This window comes from Gopherus evgoodei, chromosome 4 (genome assembly GCF_007399415.2).
Source record: "Gopherus evgoodei ecotype Sinaloan lineage chromosome 4, rGopEvg1_v1.p, whole genome shotgun sequence".
In the NCBI taxonomy this organism is placed as follows: domain Eukaryota; kingdom Metazoa; phylum Chordata; order Testudines; family Testudinidae; genus Gopherus; species Gopherus evgoodei.
The window spans coordinates 143,038,965-143,056,944 of record NC_044325.1 but is presented as its reverse complement, the minus strand read 5'-3'; the positions used below and the strand labels follow the sequence as shown (position 1 = coordinate 143,056,944).

General features: G+C 47.8%; 1 protein-coding gene across 1 annotated transcript in view; it reads left to right on the top strand.

Moving 5' to 3' along the window:
• Positions 1-12,611: 12,611 nt before the first annotated feature.
• SLC26A9 (solute carrier family 26 member 9) overlaps positions 12,612-17,980 on the top strand; it is a 46,859-nt gene continuing 41,490 nt past the window's right edge. The window contains exon 1 of the mRNA XM_030561601.1: positions 12,612-12,706. The gene's annotated coding sequence lies outside the window, so the exon portion shown is untranslated. The remainder of the gene's footprint in view (positions 12,707-17,980) is intronic.

The following is a 17,980-nucleotide window of genomic DNA, read 5'->3' as shown; positions in this document are numbered from 1 at the left end:
TCAATGTCCGGCTGACTGGCTTATAACTATTTGAGTCATCCAATTTTTAAAAAAAGATAAAATTGGCCCATCATTAGATTCCTTCCAGCCTTCTGGAACTTCCTCTGTGTTCTAAGACTTATTGAAAAGCAACATTAATGGTCCAGTGAGCTCCTCAGCCAGCTTTTTCAAAATTTTGGATGCAAGTTATCTGGGCCTGCTTAGATATGTACAGGGATACACATATATACACATTTCACAACTCATATATATGCATGTATATGTATATGTATATGTGGAGGTGAGAGCCATGTAATCAGTTGCAAAACCATGTGATAAGGTGCCATGCCATATTATGAATGACTTTATTGTGCACTTTTAACCAATTCACCTGCCCTCTACCCACCAACCCTGCTCCCATGGATCTTATTCTGACATTCCAACCCTATTAGCACCTTCTCCTAGCCATGGGGATGTATCTACTTTCAAATGCAGAATTATTTTCAAAATGTAGAATTTTACTCCCCAAAATTCTCCTGCCTTTGGCCCAGAACAGACAAGATTCAGTCCTGGGCCAGGGACAGCTTCTCTACAGATAAAATGATCACAAAGGTAAAGCCTAATGTCTCATAGCCTGTTGGTAGTACCAGGTCAGCTACATCGCTGCTGAAAAATGGGTATGAAAATCCCTCCTTGTGACTTTGATGTTAAATGCCAACAGGCCTTTTAAGGGTTGATCTACACACAGTCTTTGTACCCATAATAATATTGCCTGGTTTCCATGCATTTACACCCATACAAAAGTGTTCATGCTGGTGTAACTTTACTTACAGCTTTATATCAGTGTAGCTGTGTCCACACTAGAGTAGTGGGTAGTACCAATTTAACTAAACTGATATAGTTATATTGGTACCAAAAGTGTGCATTGGCCAGCCTTAACTAGTCCATATTTTCTTTAAAACCGCAGATGAGTCACAGGAGTGCAGCTATTCAAGATTTGTGCGCCCTGGCATGACAAAAGGGCCAGATTTTCCAGCTAGAAAATATACTGTGCTTGTCTAATGGGTTTTACTGAGCTCTAAACTCATGTTGCCTGCAAACTCTTCCTAGGGTAAATGACATATCCCCAGGGGCTGATTCTGGGCACACTTACCTTGGTATAAATGAGAAGTAACGCCATTCACGACAATGGAGTCAGAGCCTGCATAAAACTGGTATAAGTGAGAACAGAATCAGGTTCTTAATTCTTTATTTGCGAGTGATAGTGGGCTGGATTCTGCTCTCATTTACTTCAGATACATATGGCGTGGTGGGATCTCAGGCTGTTTAGTTAGGTGCCTAACATCAGTCACTCAGGTTTGAACATTTTGGCTTTAATGACCTCTCCAAGAAGCAGGGCATTAGTCAGGAGTAGAATACAAAAAGCCAGACTCATGCAATGCTGTTATAATCACACCCAGGCTGCAAATTCCTCTTTCCTTATTCCAGACTCTCCTCTCTTTCTTTCTCCTCCACTTTCAAGTAGGGTCACCAATTTTATAGGGACAGTCCTGATTTTTGGGTCTTTTTCTCACATAGGCACCTATTACCCCCCACCTCCTGTCCCGATTTTTGACACTTGCTGTCTGGTCAGCCTACTTTCAAGTATGTCAGGCTATGCAATAGCTCTCAGAACCACTGACAGGACTAAATTGAGCTTAGCAAACTTCTGAGATTCCCTTAGTGTTTCTTGCCCAACGTCCACAACGATGCAATTTGTGTCGGTTCATTGAAGGTTCCACCTCTACTGGCTTCGCTGATATCTCTCTATTTATGTTCACTGTCAGATGAGGGTATTTTCAGGTCCAGAGTTCTTAGGCCTGTCAGCCTTTCACAGTTAGGAAATTAGGAGGGGAAGGGGATGGAAAGAAATCTTCAAGGGAAGAGAAATGAACAATGATGAAAGTTCAGGAAAATCAAAGAAAATCTGAAATAGGCTCAGTTGCAAAGCAAAGATTCCAGGTAAGCCCCTTTTCCCAAATTTCTGCAACCTCTAGACCTGCCAGGTGACACGCATGTATTCTTCCGAGCTGTCATTCATTCCTGCCGACGAACTCACTAAACTTAATGCATTTTCTTTGAGACAGACAGCAGCCTTACCCCACGCTATAACCTAGCCCCCTCAAGGACAGTGTACTAAGCTACAAGTCTGGATCATATGACTTCCAATCCCAACTCTCCTGCTGAGTGCTGTTAATATTTCTGTGCCTTCACAAACCTTATTCAGCATTCTTACACAGCTACCTTAGGGGAGGCAATTATCCTGCACCTATTTTACAGATAAGATAACTGAGAGAATGCACAAGGTCAATTCAGGGGCAGCTGGGAATAGAACATTGGTCACTAATACAATAAATTCAGGTCCAGTCCACTTTGCAATGTTGCCTTTTGGAACAGACAGCCCAAATTTTGCACTTAGATGACCCATGCTAACACGGGGAGGATCTTTGAGGAAGTCTACGCTGCAATTAAATACCTGGGGCTGGCAGGGGTCAATTGACTTGGGCTCATGAGGCTTGGGCTGCAGGGCAGTAAATCGTGGAGATATTTGGGTTTGGGTTGCAGCCCGAGCTCTGGGACCCTACAATGGGGAGGATCCTGTAATAATGGGCGTGGTCCTTTAGCTGACCATGTCTATGTGTACGGCGCTGCAGTGCCACGGCTGTACCAATCAAGCTGGGCCACTGCTGCATGTCTGGTGAAAACTATCCATGTCGATGTGAGAGAGGTCTCTCCTCGGCATAGAAAACCCACCTCTGTGAGCAGCATAAGCATCAGCAGCATAAGCTTCTCCTGCTGACATAGTGCTGTGCACACAAACACTTATGTCAGTGTAATTTATGTCGCTCAGGAAAGTGGAATATTCATACCCAGGAACGACATAAGTTCTGTTGACATAGCTATAGAGACTGATGGTTTTAGATCCAGACATCCCCCATCCTTTCCCTGCAGACATTCCCCACAAGGATCAAACTATATTTGGCAATGGTGTCTCTAACTGCAAGCCCACACTCTGCTCCCAGACCCAGGAAAAGAACTCAGGAATCCCAAGCCCCAGAATGCTAATGTGAGTTTGCAAATAGTTGGGTAAGACACTAGAAGCCTGTATATCCTGTCTCCCTATATGGATCGACCGTCATGGAGCCATAATGGCGTCTGTTCCCGCCAATTGTCCCCACAGCTGAAATGGATGAGGACTATTCTCCAGGACCAAAGTCCTGTGTTTGAATGCTGCCGCTTACCCATGTGGAAGATGTGTATAGAGGATAATGTGACGACCCTGCAATAATGGATGAAATTATTTTATATTGCAAAACATTGTATTTGGAGGCACATGTGGAGGATGTGTTTATAGCAGTCTGATTGTTGTATTTTTAGAGTTTTATTTTGGGGAGCTGTCCCTTTAAAGAGCAGGGTGGAGCACCAGTAATTATAGGGTTTGTCTGAAGGAGACGTGTGGGAAATTTTGCCTGTGTATGCAGAGAACTGCAGACCTTGTCTGTAAGCTCCAAAGAGGTCAGAGCTTGATTTAATAAACATACCTTTCCAGAAAGCAAGGCTCATTCTCAAAAGGGTATCATTGGTGAAGCTAGATGCCTCGGGACATTGTTACTGCACAGCAGACCCTTGCACCTGTATGCATCCAGCTTAGCTCACTAGGGCTTAAAAGTTGTTCCCATCTACTAAATGTTTGGTGGCACTGATGCGATGAGTTTGGTAGGTCTCACCACCATGCTTTGCGTTAATTGACAAACTCAGTGGACAGGCCGGGAACTGCCCTTGTCAACAACAGAGGAAGTGCCCCATGGATCAGGGCTGAGTCAGGCTGACAGTATGTGTGTGGGAACTGGGAAACCTATGCTCTAGATAAACAGAGGGCTCCCTATACAAGGAAAGCCTTTCACCAGCACTAAATCCAGTCCCTTAAGTAATTTTGCATCAAGAGTCCTGCTGGAGCTGCATCAAACTGGAAAGCTGGGAGTCTCTTTGCTTGCTGTCCTTTATTACAGTGCTGTAAATAATCCAGCTGTTTCCTCCCAGGACTTTCCGTTCCTCATTTCTACATGGGTAAAGCTTTTGACCCTTGTGCCAGTTTGCGAGACCAGACCACGCAGCATTGCAGTGAAGACCAGGTTATCTAGGCCACCTTCAGCTTAAAGATTTGGGGTTCTTTGTCTGCTGGAGAAGAAAAAAAGGGGGTAATTCTCCAGTTCCCTCCATCCTTGTGCCATTATTTACCCCACTGCGAAGTGAATGGCCAACGCACCTCAAAGCTACCAGATCAGAATGACAGTCTCGTTGCCCTGGAATATGTGATGATGCAAAGGTGCAGGATGGGCTCCCAAGGTGAGGGATGGGGAATGGCAGGTAGGGGTATTTGGCTGTTGTTTTTCAAACTGAGATGGTCAAAGCAGGAGATCAGCTAGAGGATCAGGAAGGATTAGATGAAATAAAAGGATAAGGAAGGACTTTCCCTGAAACAATGGGTCTTCTGTGGAGAGCTGGAACCTTCAGCCATGCTCTTGGGAGGTCTCATGTAATTGAGTCATAGGCAGGCCAGTCATTTTACAGGAGGCAGAGTATGGCCGCATGCCCCTGCCCTGCAGGAAGCCTATGTGGGGAGGGAGAATACAGTGCTAGCTGCTTAACTCTTCTCTGCACAAGAACACGTCGTGTACAAATTGTCCACGGGCATCAGCAACAAATGCAGCTACGCAGGGGACAAACGTGGTTTGTTTGCAATTGGAGGCAAGGCCTACATGGGTCATATTCTCAGCCAGTGTCAATCAGGGGAGTTCCATTGAAGCCTACGGAGCGATGCTGAGTTTCTGGCCCAATGTGTTCAGTGTTTCATGAAGGCTTCATTGGCAGGTTCATCCCTCTTTTCTTTTCTCGGCAAAGGTCTGCATGAGCACATGCAATGTGACCAGGAGCTGAAAATTCATCCACCCAGTTACATCTACGACAGTGTATACAACCAATGCTCAAATGTACCCCCTCCTCCCCAGCCCCTCGATGTCCAGGGTGTGGGTCCTCAACTGGAATGTCTCCTAATCACCGGCATGAAATCACCCCATCTTCAGACTTACAAATGTTAATGCTGAAGCATCAAAATGCCTTTGTGCATTTCCGTATAGCATGTCAGATCCCAGAGCCCCTGCTGCATGAAGGAGATAATAGCAGATATTTTGAAAGAGAGCAGCTTTGCTAAGTAAGAAAAGGAGTTTTCACAAACACTTTGGGTCACTTTGCTTTCCTGGTTGCTGTCTAAGAAGTACAACTCCTGGGCTAAAAGGAGACTATGGTAAGCTGGTGGCTCACTGCAGGGTGGTTCAGAACATCAAGTGGGCAGTGGCTAGGAGCAGCTAGTTAGCTTCCAGTCACCATCTTACATTTTCACCTATTCCACTGGAAAATCCTTGACACTTCTGGCTTGTTCACGCCCAACCCACATAGACAGCGAGTGGGGAGGCTGCCGTGACCCATGGGGAGAAACAACTGCCGGGTGAAAAAGATAAAATGGTCTGATAATGCAAATTATCATCAGTGCCTAGGAGCTCCACTCCTGGAACAGGAGCCCATTGTGCTAGGTGCAGCACAAATACAGAGCAAAAATATGGTCCCTGCCCCAAGGAGCTTCCAATCTCAGGAAATGGTGGAAGAGACGGAAAGCACAAGTGAATGGGAAGAAATAGAAACAGAAAAAGGAAAAGAGGAAACTCAGCTCTGAGACTAGAAATGTTGTTGTGTTTCTTCTTACCCCTTTTAGTTTGTTTCATGCCACTGGCAGAAGAGGGGGAGCAGAAAAGAAGGAAATGCAAGGAGGGAGGGGGCAAAATGTTGATGCTGATTGTAGCATGGACTGGGGGAGGGAGAGTTATTAGGCTAATGGTAGCCTGGACTACAGGGCATCAGACAACTTTTCTGTACCATTTTGAGCAAAAGGAGTGTCGTTTACTGAATAGTATATAAGCCCAGGAGTGTTTGGAATAAGAGTAACAGAGCCCAGAGGCAGGTTAGGAAAAAGCAACAACTGAATGTAATCAGAGCTGCACACACAGAAGAGGTTCTGAGCTTCTAGAGGTCTCTGCCCCGATCATCCTCCAGCAGGACACTGAGGGACCAGTCAATAAATTAGGAGCATCCTCAGGACAAGGTGTCATAGGCTCATCATTGATGGTATGAAGTGATATTCTACTTTTAATACAGGACAAGGGTTGGGTCTGAGCTGACCCCCAGGACCAGACCCCTCGCCGTGCAAGTTTCAGAAACCTAGTATGGAACCCAGTTTTCCCCCTTCACTTTATAATGGGCTGGATTGTTATAATCTTTGATAGGAGCACCCCTGCCATTTGGGGTGTCAACAACCCCCTCCAGGCATGGATTGAATTTTACTTTGTAATGGGTCTGACCCACACCCAAATCCACACGCTCATGAGCTTTGCCATGTTTGGAATCCAGATGTTCATTTTGCCTAGAAGACTCATCTCTGCGCAACAAACCAAAATGAAACCCCAGAAGCAAAACTAGAGCCTCAGAAAAGGGAAGCAACTAGGATCCCTGGAGGCTGCAGGACACCTGCTAGGATCAGGAACTCCATATGAGTAAGCCCACCATGCATCCCCGTGTGCTCCTGCCCCCTCCATCCCAAGGAAGCCGTTCTCCCTCCCTCCTTTAAGTTATAGCCATGAACTCCAGGGCAGGTTTCTCAGGGTTCTTAGCAATAAATTAGTACTGAATTATTACCGCTAAGAGTGCAATCCATCCACTAATATTAATCACTTGTAAACAAACCCACACAGCCCCTGCTTGGCATTGTTATCACAGCAGGTGATAAAGAGCTGCATAGCATGCACAATCAAGGTCATGAGGTTCTAGCCAGAGCAGCCACATTTCCTCTTTCCCATCTTTTCAGTGTTCACTGAGGTCTTGCAAAGCTTCCTACACACTGATTGCTCTCTCTGTCTCTCACATGCGCACACACATGAACGTGCGCACATGCTCTCTCTCCATCCCAGCCAGCACTGAATGGGGTGGAATAATGCAGCTGTTTCACAGCCCTGCAGTTTAGGACAGGAAGTACAGGCAAATGCAGCCTCCAGCTGGGGCTGGGGAGAGGGGGAACTGAAGGCAGAATCGTAGTTACTTGAGCCAGAGGTCAGCAATGTGGCACCGACTCTTGCAAAAATTGGCAAAAGATCTTCAATGGCCCTATGGGACCTGATCCAGTAGGGGGCTGAGCTATGGGGCTGAGCACCTCACAGGATCATGCCCACCAGGACTTCGGTGTAATGCCTTGTGCAGGGGGAAACTGCCATACTTCCAGAACAGAAGTTCCAATCACTTGGAGGATTGCCTCTGACTTTGGATTGCCTTCCTTTGAGCTGGGATCTCCACTAGCTATTGCCTGCTGGGTTATTTCTGTGGCGGCTAAGCCCCGGTTTGAAGCTTTCTACTGATGCTCTCAATAACCTGGGTTTTGTCCTTGACACCACCACTCTCATGCCACAAAGGCAAGTGACTTGCCTCTGTTTAGAGAGGCTGCTGTATTCCACACCCTGCTGGGGAGATCTTGGAGGAAGCAAATATTCTGTCTCCAGAGCACATCTGAGATTGCCCCCAAAGCTGGTGTCCTGCAAAGCACCTAGCACCGGGAGCAGCCATGGGTAGGTTTTACAGGGCTTTGCATCCCGTATCCTGTGCTGTCCTCATTCAGATTGTTCTGCACCCAGAACGAGGTCGAGGGGATTGTGGCTCTGTGCATACGTGACCCCTGAACTAGTGGGTCTCTAGAAAGTTACACAGGTAGCACAGGGCTGAGGGTGCCACTGGAAAATTTCCCCTAGGGTCGGGTTATTCCATACTTGTCTGCTACAAGGTTCCTGACATCTTCCTCCAAGGTACGTAGGACTGGTCATTGCTGGAGGCAGGATAACAGGCGGCTAGAGGGGTTGGATCAGCACACGTGCCAATAGCTCAGAGCCCAGTAGCTTTGCTACCGGGTCACTAAAACTGTTCAGATTTAGGATCTGAATATAATTAATCTTTAAAAACTCTTATTCCATCTGCCAGAGCTCAGCACATAGGCCTCTGGGACCACCGTCCATTTCCTGCCGTGCCTGCCGGGAGTCCGTATGAGCTCACGCAGCACCACGGCCTGACTCAAACAGCGAAGGGGCAGAAATGATGGCAGATTCATTGGCTGGAATCGATTATGTTTCACTTGCTGCTGCCATTGCTTTAGACTGCAGCTGTGCCCTCAATTTTGCAATGAGCCGACATTGGCTATCAGGTTCCACTTTTTGGGTACATTGCAAACCAGCTGGATTTTTTGCCAAGTCTAAACCAGTGTCTGGGTTGGCCCCATGCATGATGCCTATGCTCTGCTATGGCACACACACTGCTCAGTGCTTTCAGGGGGATCCATGGTGCTCAATTCCCTGCTGCGGGAGTAGCAGAAGCTTTACAGGGCAGAGAGAGCATCTTAGGATTGCCTGCTTTGGTTGGATGTATTCCTGGAGGTGTCAGCCCATGACATACTCTTTAATTAAAGATTAATCTTTAATTCCAGGAGACTCCAGGACAATCCTGGAGGGTTGGCAACCCAAATGCATCCAGTTTTGCCAACTGTTGGCGTACCTACACTGCATTGCGTGTAGACATAGCTGAGCTAGCTCCGCTCACGCTAGCTCCAGTGACAATACCAATGAAGCCTTGGCAGCACAGCAGCACAGGTTGCAGGACCAGCTCCAGACACCAGCTTAGCAAGCAGGTGCTTGGGGCGGCCACTCCAGAGAGGGGCGGCATGTCCAGCTATTCGGCGACAATTCGGCGGAGAGTCCCTCACTCCCGGTCGGAGCGAAGGCCCTCCCACTGAATTGCCGCAGATCGCAATTGCGGCTCTTTTTTTGGGTGAGGAGGCTGCTTGAGGTGGCAAAACCCCTGGAACCAGCCCTGATGGGTTGCACAGACCAGCCTGGGACACTGGGTATACACCTGAGTGGCTAACCCATGCTACTGTGGTTGTCTTCACTGCTATTGTTATGGGGGCTGGCTAGATCAAAGCTTGCTCGAGTAGGTCTCCACATGCCGCAGTCACACCTCTAATAGACCTACTCTGCTAATGCTGTGGCTGAAAGGTTTACAAAATGAGTGGGATCATGATTAGAAGGGAGACATGGGACGGCCAGGACTCCTGGGTCCTATTTCCAACTTGGCCACTGACCTTGGGCAAGTCATTGCCTCTCTCTGAGCCTCCGGTTCTCCTCCCACTCTTTTGTCTGTCTAGATGGCAAAACTCTCCAGGGCAGGGACTGTCTGTACAGAGCCAAGCGCGGTCTCAGTGGGGATCTTGAGCTGCCAGCGTCACGCAAATGATACTAATAATGGAGTTCAGGAGGCAAATCACCATCTCTGCTGCTGAAGGGAGCAGGACTAGAACTACATTGAGCTGTTGAGCCTGGAACGGTTTTGCCCATGGCCCTCACGTGGTTCCTGTTTCTGAGGGCTCCCTGTGCTCATTAATATCAAGCTGCCCTTTTACAAGAAAGTGATACAGGTAATTAATGATATTTATAGAACTGTTGGGCAATTATGACCTCTGTCTCTCAGAAGGCAATGAATCAACCCTCGGCTCCTACTTATCTGCTGAACTGGCAGGACGTTTCTTTTGCTCACTTTGGACACTGTGATTAGCTTCCTGAATTAATGATGGTTAATGGTGAGAAACTGATGGTGTCTATGGGGCTTGTGATTTGGAATAAACAAGGCATCAGAGTTCTTTCCCCAGGGAATCTCAGGGCAAGTTAATTGCTGGGAACTTGGCATAAAGTGTCATATCTCTGCCCTTTCTGCCCTTTCTACCAGTCCCCATCCCTCTCTCTGCCCTCTGTCACCCCAGCTCAGCTCACTCCATCTTCCCCCCATCATCCTCCTTGCCTCCTCTGCCCTCCTCACCTTCCTCTCACTCTCAGTTTGTTCCCTTACCAGTTCTCTGCTCACATCTGGGGAAACATGAGTCTTGGGTGCTATTGATCTCACAAGTGGGCAGCACATATCAGAATGGCCATGCTGGGTCCATCCCCATCTCGTGGCACCGAATGTCCATGCTCTGTGGGTCACGCATGCAGAGGGCTGGGTGTGGCCAAGCACCAAAGAGCTGGGCATTGACTGTGCCTGAGTTATTTCTTGAAAAGCCCCTCAAGCCCTCATCCTGAGAGTGGGTTTTAAGAACACTAGTAAGGCTGAACTCCTCCTTGAAACCTTCCTCAGCCATGATGCCTACAGGCTTTGGGCCTTGGTGAGGCAGAGGGCCAGCCAGAAAGTCTATTTTCCTGCTTAATGCTGGTTATTTGGTTACCTCACCTCCGACCCTCCCCAGCCCATCCGTCTCTTTCGTCCACCTGTCCCGTCCTGCCTGACACCTGGACTGCCAGCCCCATGAGGCAGGTACTGTCTTCATAGATTCCAGGGCGAGCAGGAACCATTGTGATCATCGAGTCTGATCTCCTGTGTAACCCAGGCCAGAGACCTGCTCCACAATAATTCCTAGAGCAGAGAGTTTAGAAAAACATCCCGTCTGGATTTTAAACATCCTCCCACCCTACCCTGTACTGTGGGCTGTCCCAGTTTTTCATTCACAAAGGGAGAAGGGGCTGCTTTTCCTTCTTATGTCCCTCCTTCGTCCCACCACCAAACACTTCCCTGTCATGCCCCCCACCAGCAGCCCTGTCTCAGATGTTCATTTTGAATAAACAATCCAAGGAGGGGAGGGGAATGGAATGTCTCTCCTCTTGGTGCCCAAATGACTGAGCCTACATGGCCTCGTTTCTATGTCAACAACCACTATTGCCCGTCCCTCCCCTCCGCCTGGGAGAATCTCCATTTGCCATCAGGAGTGGGGGTGCATGGAACCCCATCTCCACTGGAACAAGTGTATCGAGACACTGAGATGTCCCTGCAAAGGACCTCCTGCTGCTCCCTTGGTCTGGACAGACTGGTATGCCTGGGGCCGAGCAGGGCTGGGGCCAGCACAGTCTCTGTTCTCCTTGTTGCTGGGGGAGGATCTGGTACTTGCCTGTACATTACCTCATACAATGGGGCCCTGAGCTTGGACTGGGTGTTGCCAGGGGCTATCGTAATGCAAAATTGTAGATGTAGACATACCCATAGTAATGCTCCTGATCCACTCTTCCCTCAACCCGCCCTGAGGAAGTGCAGAGGCTGAAAGGCAAGGAAATTGCAACCCCGTATCTTGTCTGGAGAAGAGAACTCCATGAACATGCCCCAGTCCCAGCTGGAGTCCTCCCCACCAACACACACTCAACACTGGTGTCTTCTGGCTTTTCAAACTTGACAACAACTCAGCTGTGGGTGTTCAGAGACCTCTGCCTGTCATGCTGACCATTGCTTCCTGGTTCTCCCTCATCTGACTATGCCTGTGTGTTGCCTTTTGTCTTATATTTAGATTTTATGCTCCTGGAGGCAGGCTGCCTCTGTGTTCTGTGTTTCTACAGTGGCTAGCACAATGGGCTCCTGGGCTAGGACTGAGGGCCTTGGTGCTAAGATAATAAAAATAAGTACTAAATAATAATAATACATATTTTTAAAATCTTAAGGGCTGCACCCTCTGAGGTGCTGGTCACCTTTAAAGAGACATGAGCACTCAGCACTTTAGAAGATTGGACCCAACCTCTGGACCATATGGAAACAGACCAATGGATTACAGCTTGAGCGTTTCTCTCCATCAGTATCCCATGGTGAGTGCACTTGAGGATGTTGTAAAACTCTCCTTTTGCACTCACATGTGCAGTTCCGTACAACAGGACAGTGGATGAACATTCCCTCCTGACTCTCCCTGGCGATCATGCGCTGAAGCAATGAGGATTGATGCCCCTGGATAACTTTACTCCCACTATAACATCACTGCCGATGTGGTTATTATTCACACAACAGTCTCTCAATATCTTCTTCAGGCAGAGCCCCATCGGTGTGGGGAATCTCAGTGCTCGCTGCCTAACAGACCAGCCGCGGCTTCCTCTGTCCTTTCCACCCCTCTCATCCCTCTGAATGTGGAAATAAGAAAGCAACCGCTTTCCCCTGCCAATCCTCCGTTCAAAGCCCAACCTCTGGGAGTCCAGGACCTGGCACAATGCACTCCATTGTCCTTGTCCGATGCTGAGAGGCAGCCAGAACACAAAGACAGGCTGGAGTCACTGTCCAATGCACCAGGAAACCGTAGCCCAGGTCAACAAAAGCATCTTCTCCCACAATGGGAGTCCGAATGCTGGGGAAGCCTGGGGGGACACTCAATATGTTCTATTGTCTCGGAGGACCCGGGTGTATGGAGGGAATTGTACAATGGGATCAAACAACCTAATTCTGAAGGGGGGGCACTAAAAAGCTGTCCTTCTTCAGATCTCTCCTTATCTCCCTTGCTATCTCCTGGGCTTAGCCTGGGTGTACTGCTTGCAATCACTTCGTAACAAGCCCAGCAAGCCAATCAGGAGCCAAGCACAGCCCTCAGTCCCCTTGATTGAGGTGATTTATAAATGACTCACTGGTTTATATTTGAGCACAGTCCTCTGCACACCTCTACCTGGGGAGCAACTCTCTGCCTGGGCTTTCTTGACACATTTGCAGCTCACCTAGCAGAATTAGTCCTTTCTTCCCTCCAGCAAAGGTGAAGGTAAGTCCCTGCTCCCAACAATGGTGCTCTTTGTCTGGGTGGGCGTGGGGGATTCGCACTGTGGTTGCACAGCCACAGGGTGTGAATTTCAATATTTGGAGACCTGGTTGTTGAATGATTTTTTTTTCCTCCAAAGGAGATTTGCAGCAGCAGATATGCCAAGGAATTAGCAACAGCAAAGATCAAGGGGTCTGAGTTATGAAGAAAGGCTACAAGAGCCAAATATGAGAATTAATTATTATGGGATCAAACCCTACAGGCCTTGCTCACACAAACTCCCTCTGAAATTGGTGGCAATTTGCCTGAGCATGGAGAGTTCCTAGTAATTACAGAGCCTGTGGGTCTGGTCTGTTACCTGGGTTTGTGCTGCACCCATTCAGTCAGCGGTGCTTTGCAGGCAAGTCCCTGCCCCAAAGAGTTTGCAACCTAAATCAGACTTTGCGATGCTCCCCACCGAGTTTGCAAGGTGGAGTTTGTGTAGCTTAGCTACGGAATAAATAGCAGGAGCATGGGATAGTGGGGGGGAATATAAAAATCTGTACCAGCCTAATATACCAAAGAGGAGAAGGGAATTATTGAAGGTGGGATGAAATTAAGAAGAAATTCTAGCCTAGAAATCTGAAGGTGCTTCCTACCAGAGATGTGTTAGATTGAGGGACAGTGTCCAAAGGGAAGCAGTTGGATTTCCATTGCTTGGGAGTTTTAAATCTAGACTAGACCAAGCCTTAGGATCTGTATGATAAGGAACAGTCCTGCCCTGCATGGACCCTAATTAGGTTCCAATTCCTTATACTCTGATCAGTGGAACTATGTTGTGGTGATTCTGCCTCTGTGTGCTGCTAAAATCCATCCACTTCTGACTTGTGCATAGACTGAGAACCTTGGGACAGGTTCTCCCCGGCACGATCCCTGAAGAGGCTCTTACCTACATTGTTATTTGCTGGTCAGCAGAAAGTGCTTTCAAGAACTTGCTGGTATGCACGGAGATGATTTTTTGCCTAGGTTCAAACCCTGGATGTTCTCGTCTGCCCTTACTATTGGGGACGATGGACTAGGTGACCTGCAAGGTGTTTTTCCTTCTCTTATATCAGGTTCCCCGGGGGAGGGAGTGTGTCTGTGTACATGAGAGAACACTAAGCAGGCAACTTGGATAAGAGTGTTCTCAGGTGCTGCAGGAATGCTGCAATCTGCAAACTTCCTAATTCCTGAAACTTACTATTCCCCATGTGCTCTTCAAAGGGCAATAGCAGTCTCAGTGCTCCGGGAACACATAGCCAGAGGGGTCTGTTGGGGGCAGATTTTTCCCCTTAGCCCTCCAATCTCTTTAAGTCAGTTCTCAGTCCTTTCCTGCAGAGCTGTGGAGATGCTGCCTCCATAAGGGGACAGAGAGCTGTGATGGAAAACTTCCCAAGGGCCAAATGCTGATGTTATTGAGATCAGTGGCAAGACTCCCATTGACTCCAGCAACACTGGGATTTGCCCCAAAGAGTGTTCCTAAACTGGGTGATTTTGTAGAATCTAGCAGCCACCCACCTGACAGCACTTGAGAGAAGAGAGGCCCCCAGGGGTTCTTATGATATTTAAACCCTGTAGCCTTCCAAGGGGCTGCTGACCTTGCTCCAGATCAGCTCTGACTGCACTAAGTCAATGGACTGGCCTGGCCCTTGGAGGCTGATGCTGGTGGTGGTGGTGTTATTTTTGGTGGTCTGGAGGAAGGAGTGAATGGGCTTCCCACTGGAGACGTATCAGCCTCACCATTGTTACTGGCCCCCTGGCTGGCAGTCTCAGCAGAGTGGCTAAGGATTGTAGAGGACTTGGAGACTCCACTCCTCTCCAAGCCCTAGAGATGCCTCCTGGGGGATCAGGACTGAGGCCCTGTGGGATGGTGAAAGCAGCACTCTGCTACATCTGTGTGGTGGCCATGGACAGAGGGTATTAGTCTCCAGCTCTGTCACCCTGGCACCTGCACTGAATTGTTCTGATGCAATAAGTGTATTGTTCTTCTGCACTGGAGCAGCGCTGCATTGGAGCCGGCAGAGCTGCTCATTTTTAATTCTGTGAGATTAGTGCAGGGAGTGGGTCCTTCCCGCACTTGCTACCCTGATGTCTACTCCTGCTTGGCAAGCATGTGGCTCCAAGCCTCCTTGTACCCCGAATCCATTCCTTTGTAACATGCCTACCCGCCTCCCCTTCTTCCCATAATTAAACTGGGACTAGTTGCAGCTGAAAAGTTGTGCATATGAAAAGTTGGGGCAGGGCTGAGAGCAAGTGGGTTATTTAAACAAATCAGAGAGACTGGGCTAAATTCTGGTCTCATTTATAAGATAGTCAATCCAGAGTAACTCCATAGACTCTAAAGGAGTTACTCCGGATTAACACCAGAGACCAAAATGTGGCCCAAGGAGTGAAAGCATTTTCTTTCATAAACCCCCTTTTCAACCAAATGCTTTGGCTTCACCTGCAGCAACTGGCAGATGTCTGCAGCTCTTATTATTATGGTTACCAAGTGCTCAGCTAGTTTGGTTTGAAACGCCTGTGAAGTGGTACAACAAATATTGGCACTGGCCCAACGGTAGCAGCGAGAGTGCAGAGCCTGAGCTCCTGCAGAGTGCCTGCTCAGGTTTGTTCCTACCTCCCCCCACCCTCTGGCCCCGAAGGACCATCTGCCTATGGAAATAATCTATTAACACTCCCAAATATTTAAACCAAAAGAAACCATTGTTTCAAACCTAGCTGCTGTGAAGCAAAGGGGCCAGACAATGGCCACTGGGCTCCTCACTTTGGGCTGTAGGGGCTGAGCGTGAGAATGTGAGAAAATACAGGCTATGGGGTGAGGTGCGGAGCAGGGCATGCTCCACCTCTGCCACAGCCACCTAATCACCATAGGGTTTTGTACCCTCCGCCATTGTATCTGAGCACCTCCCACAGAAAATAAAACCCGGTGACTTCAGGGTTGGGATCAAGCTTTGGGATCAAGCTTTGGGTTTTTTATTTGTAGCTGATCTATCTCCACTCTTCCTTATAGCACTTATTATATGGCCAGATTTTCAAAGTGCGCAGCCCCTAGAGTGACCAGATAGCAAGTGTGTAAAATTAGGACAGGGAGATGTGTGTGCGTGTGTGTGTGTGTGGAGGGCTAATAGTGTTGCATAAAACGAAGTCCCTAATACCAGGACATCTAGCAGCCCCCAACCACTCCCACTGGGCACTTTAAAATGTGGCCACTCATGTCTCAATTCTGGTCTACATGTAAGAAGTTTTCCCAGCATAATTGTTTGTTAGGGCTGTGGATTTTTGTTTTTGTTTTTTACCAGTATAGCTATTCCAGTAAAAGTCCTAGCATAGATGCAGTTTTACCAGTAGAAGGTGCTGCATACTGGGATGACTGGCATCACCAAATTAAAACCAGCTCTATGGTTATAAGCACTTTTATAAGACTGTCTGCCCTCGGGGGTGGAGATGAGGGTTGAGGTTCTGCTTTGACTATGCTGGCATAATAAAAGCAGCAAAATTTTTAAGTGCTTAAGCATTGAAATCTCTGGGTTTCAAAAGGACTGGAGATGGAAATGGACAAACCTGTGGATTTTAGAACATTTCCTAGGTAAACTCATTGGGGTCGGGAGGACATGATTAGGAGAGGCTGGGGAAGTGGTCACGGTAGGGGATACGGCGATACAAAGATGAGTGCAGTAGAAATAGAAAAAGACTTAAGTTTTCTGAGGCAGGGGCTTTTTACTATGTGTATGTACAGCACCTAGCATCATGGGGCCCTCATCCTGACTGAGTCCACTAGGTGGTACTAGAATGCAGATAGTGAACCCCAGCACAAGCAGGAAGGTGGAGTGCATTTGATCAGCATTCCTTGGAATGAGTGAGTTACATGACATTCTGAAACAACTTGCACTGGTTTAGAACAGACCCTTCTTTCTCCTGGAGCCTGTGTGATTGGCTAACCAGAAGAGAGGCTAAATGAAGGAAGGGGAAATAAAAGATGAGTAATGTGGTATGTTGAAAACTGTGTTTAAATTACAAACTATCACTTTAAATGTAAGGGGTTTCCTGATCCTATTTGGAGGCTCAGGGACCTCTGTAGGGAAGTGTGCAGTCTGAGTCTTCTGCAGAAAGTCCAGTCTGCAAAAAAGCCAGCATAGAGCAAGGTGGGATGAGTGGTGCCTCTCTGCCTTAGCAAGCAGCCTGCATGGTCTCTCTGCATTTGATTGTTTGTATGTTAGATTTCTGAATTCTAAGAAATAAATCATGTTATGTTGCAACCTTTCAGAAAGAGTAGCTAACTTTCTGCGTGCATGCCATGAACCTAACAGGTGGGTGTTAAGAGGGGTAAGATGTTGTTTAATTTGGGCAAGAGAACTTGCCACTATGGGAGTGTCATAGAAATACACTTGGTGCTGGATCCTCAGCTTTGGTAAACCTACATACCCCTGTTGACTTCCGTGGAGTTGCACCAATTTACACCAGCTGAGGATCTGGCCCTTAGTCTTCTCAAAAAATTCCCTGCCGTTTCAATGGTTTCTATTTAATTTCCACAGAGGGAAAGCAGGAAGTGACCGGACATGATTTTAGCAGGTTTGGTTTGTTTAAAGTTTCTTCAGCACAGTCCCATTCCCCTCTCCAGAGTCACACCTACAGCATGTTGAGAAAACATCACAGGGATCCCAACTGCATGACATGGTTGGTTCCCTTGTGGCCTCCAGGGCATCCCTACAGCGCTGCTGGCTCTGACAGAGGCATTGAGGCTCATCCACTCCCACACTCCACTTGCAGCTGTGTTTGTAGCATTGCTTGCTGGGCCTCTTGAGGTATCTAGGTAGGAGTGACCAGAAGGGCTAGAGACAGCACTGCAAGGTCGGACAGAGAAGGCTCCAGTGAGCTAGTGCAGGTACAGTGCTTGTGGTTCCCATGTGCACTGGGAACCAACATGGTTAGACAGCACTGGTTCGCATGGACTAAACCAATAGGCCTAATCCTGGATATTGCACCCAAAGCTTTACACCTGTGATGGGCATTTTATGGGTACATGAGGTTTTGCAGACTTTGCTTGAACAGCCTTGAATGTGCAATGGTTTGTTATAAAACTTCCTCATCTAGTGTAGACCCATAGGCAAAAGACATTTTAAATGAAGCTTAATCTAAGGTTTGGAGACCCTGAATTTATTGAGACATTAAGAAATCAGGGAGAAAACCACAGGAGGCAGGAGTGAGACACATCATGTGTAAAAAAAAGTCACATGGAAATGATTTGCATTTTCTCCCTAA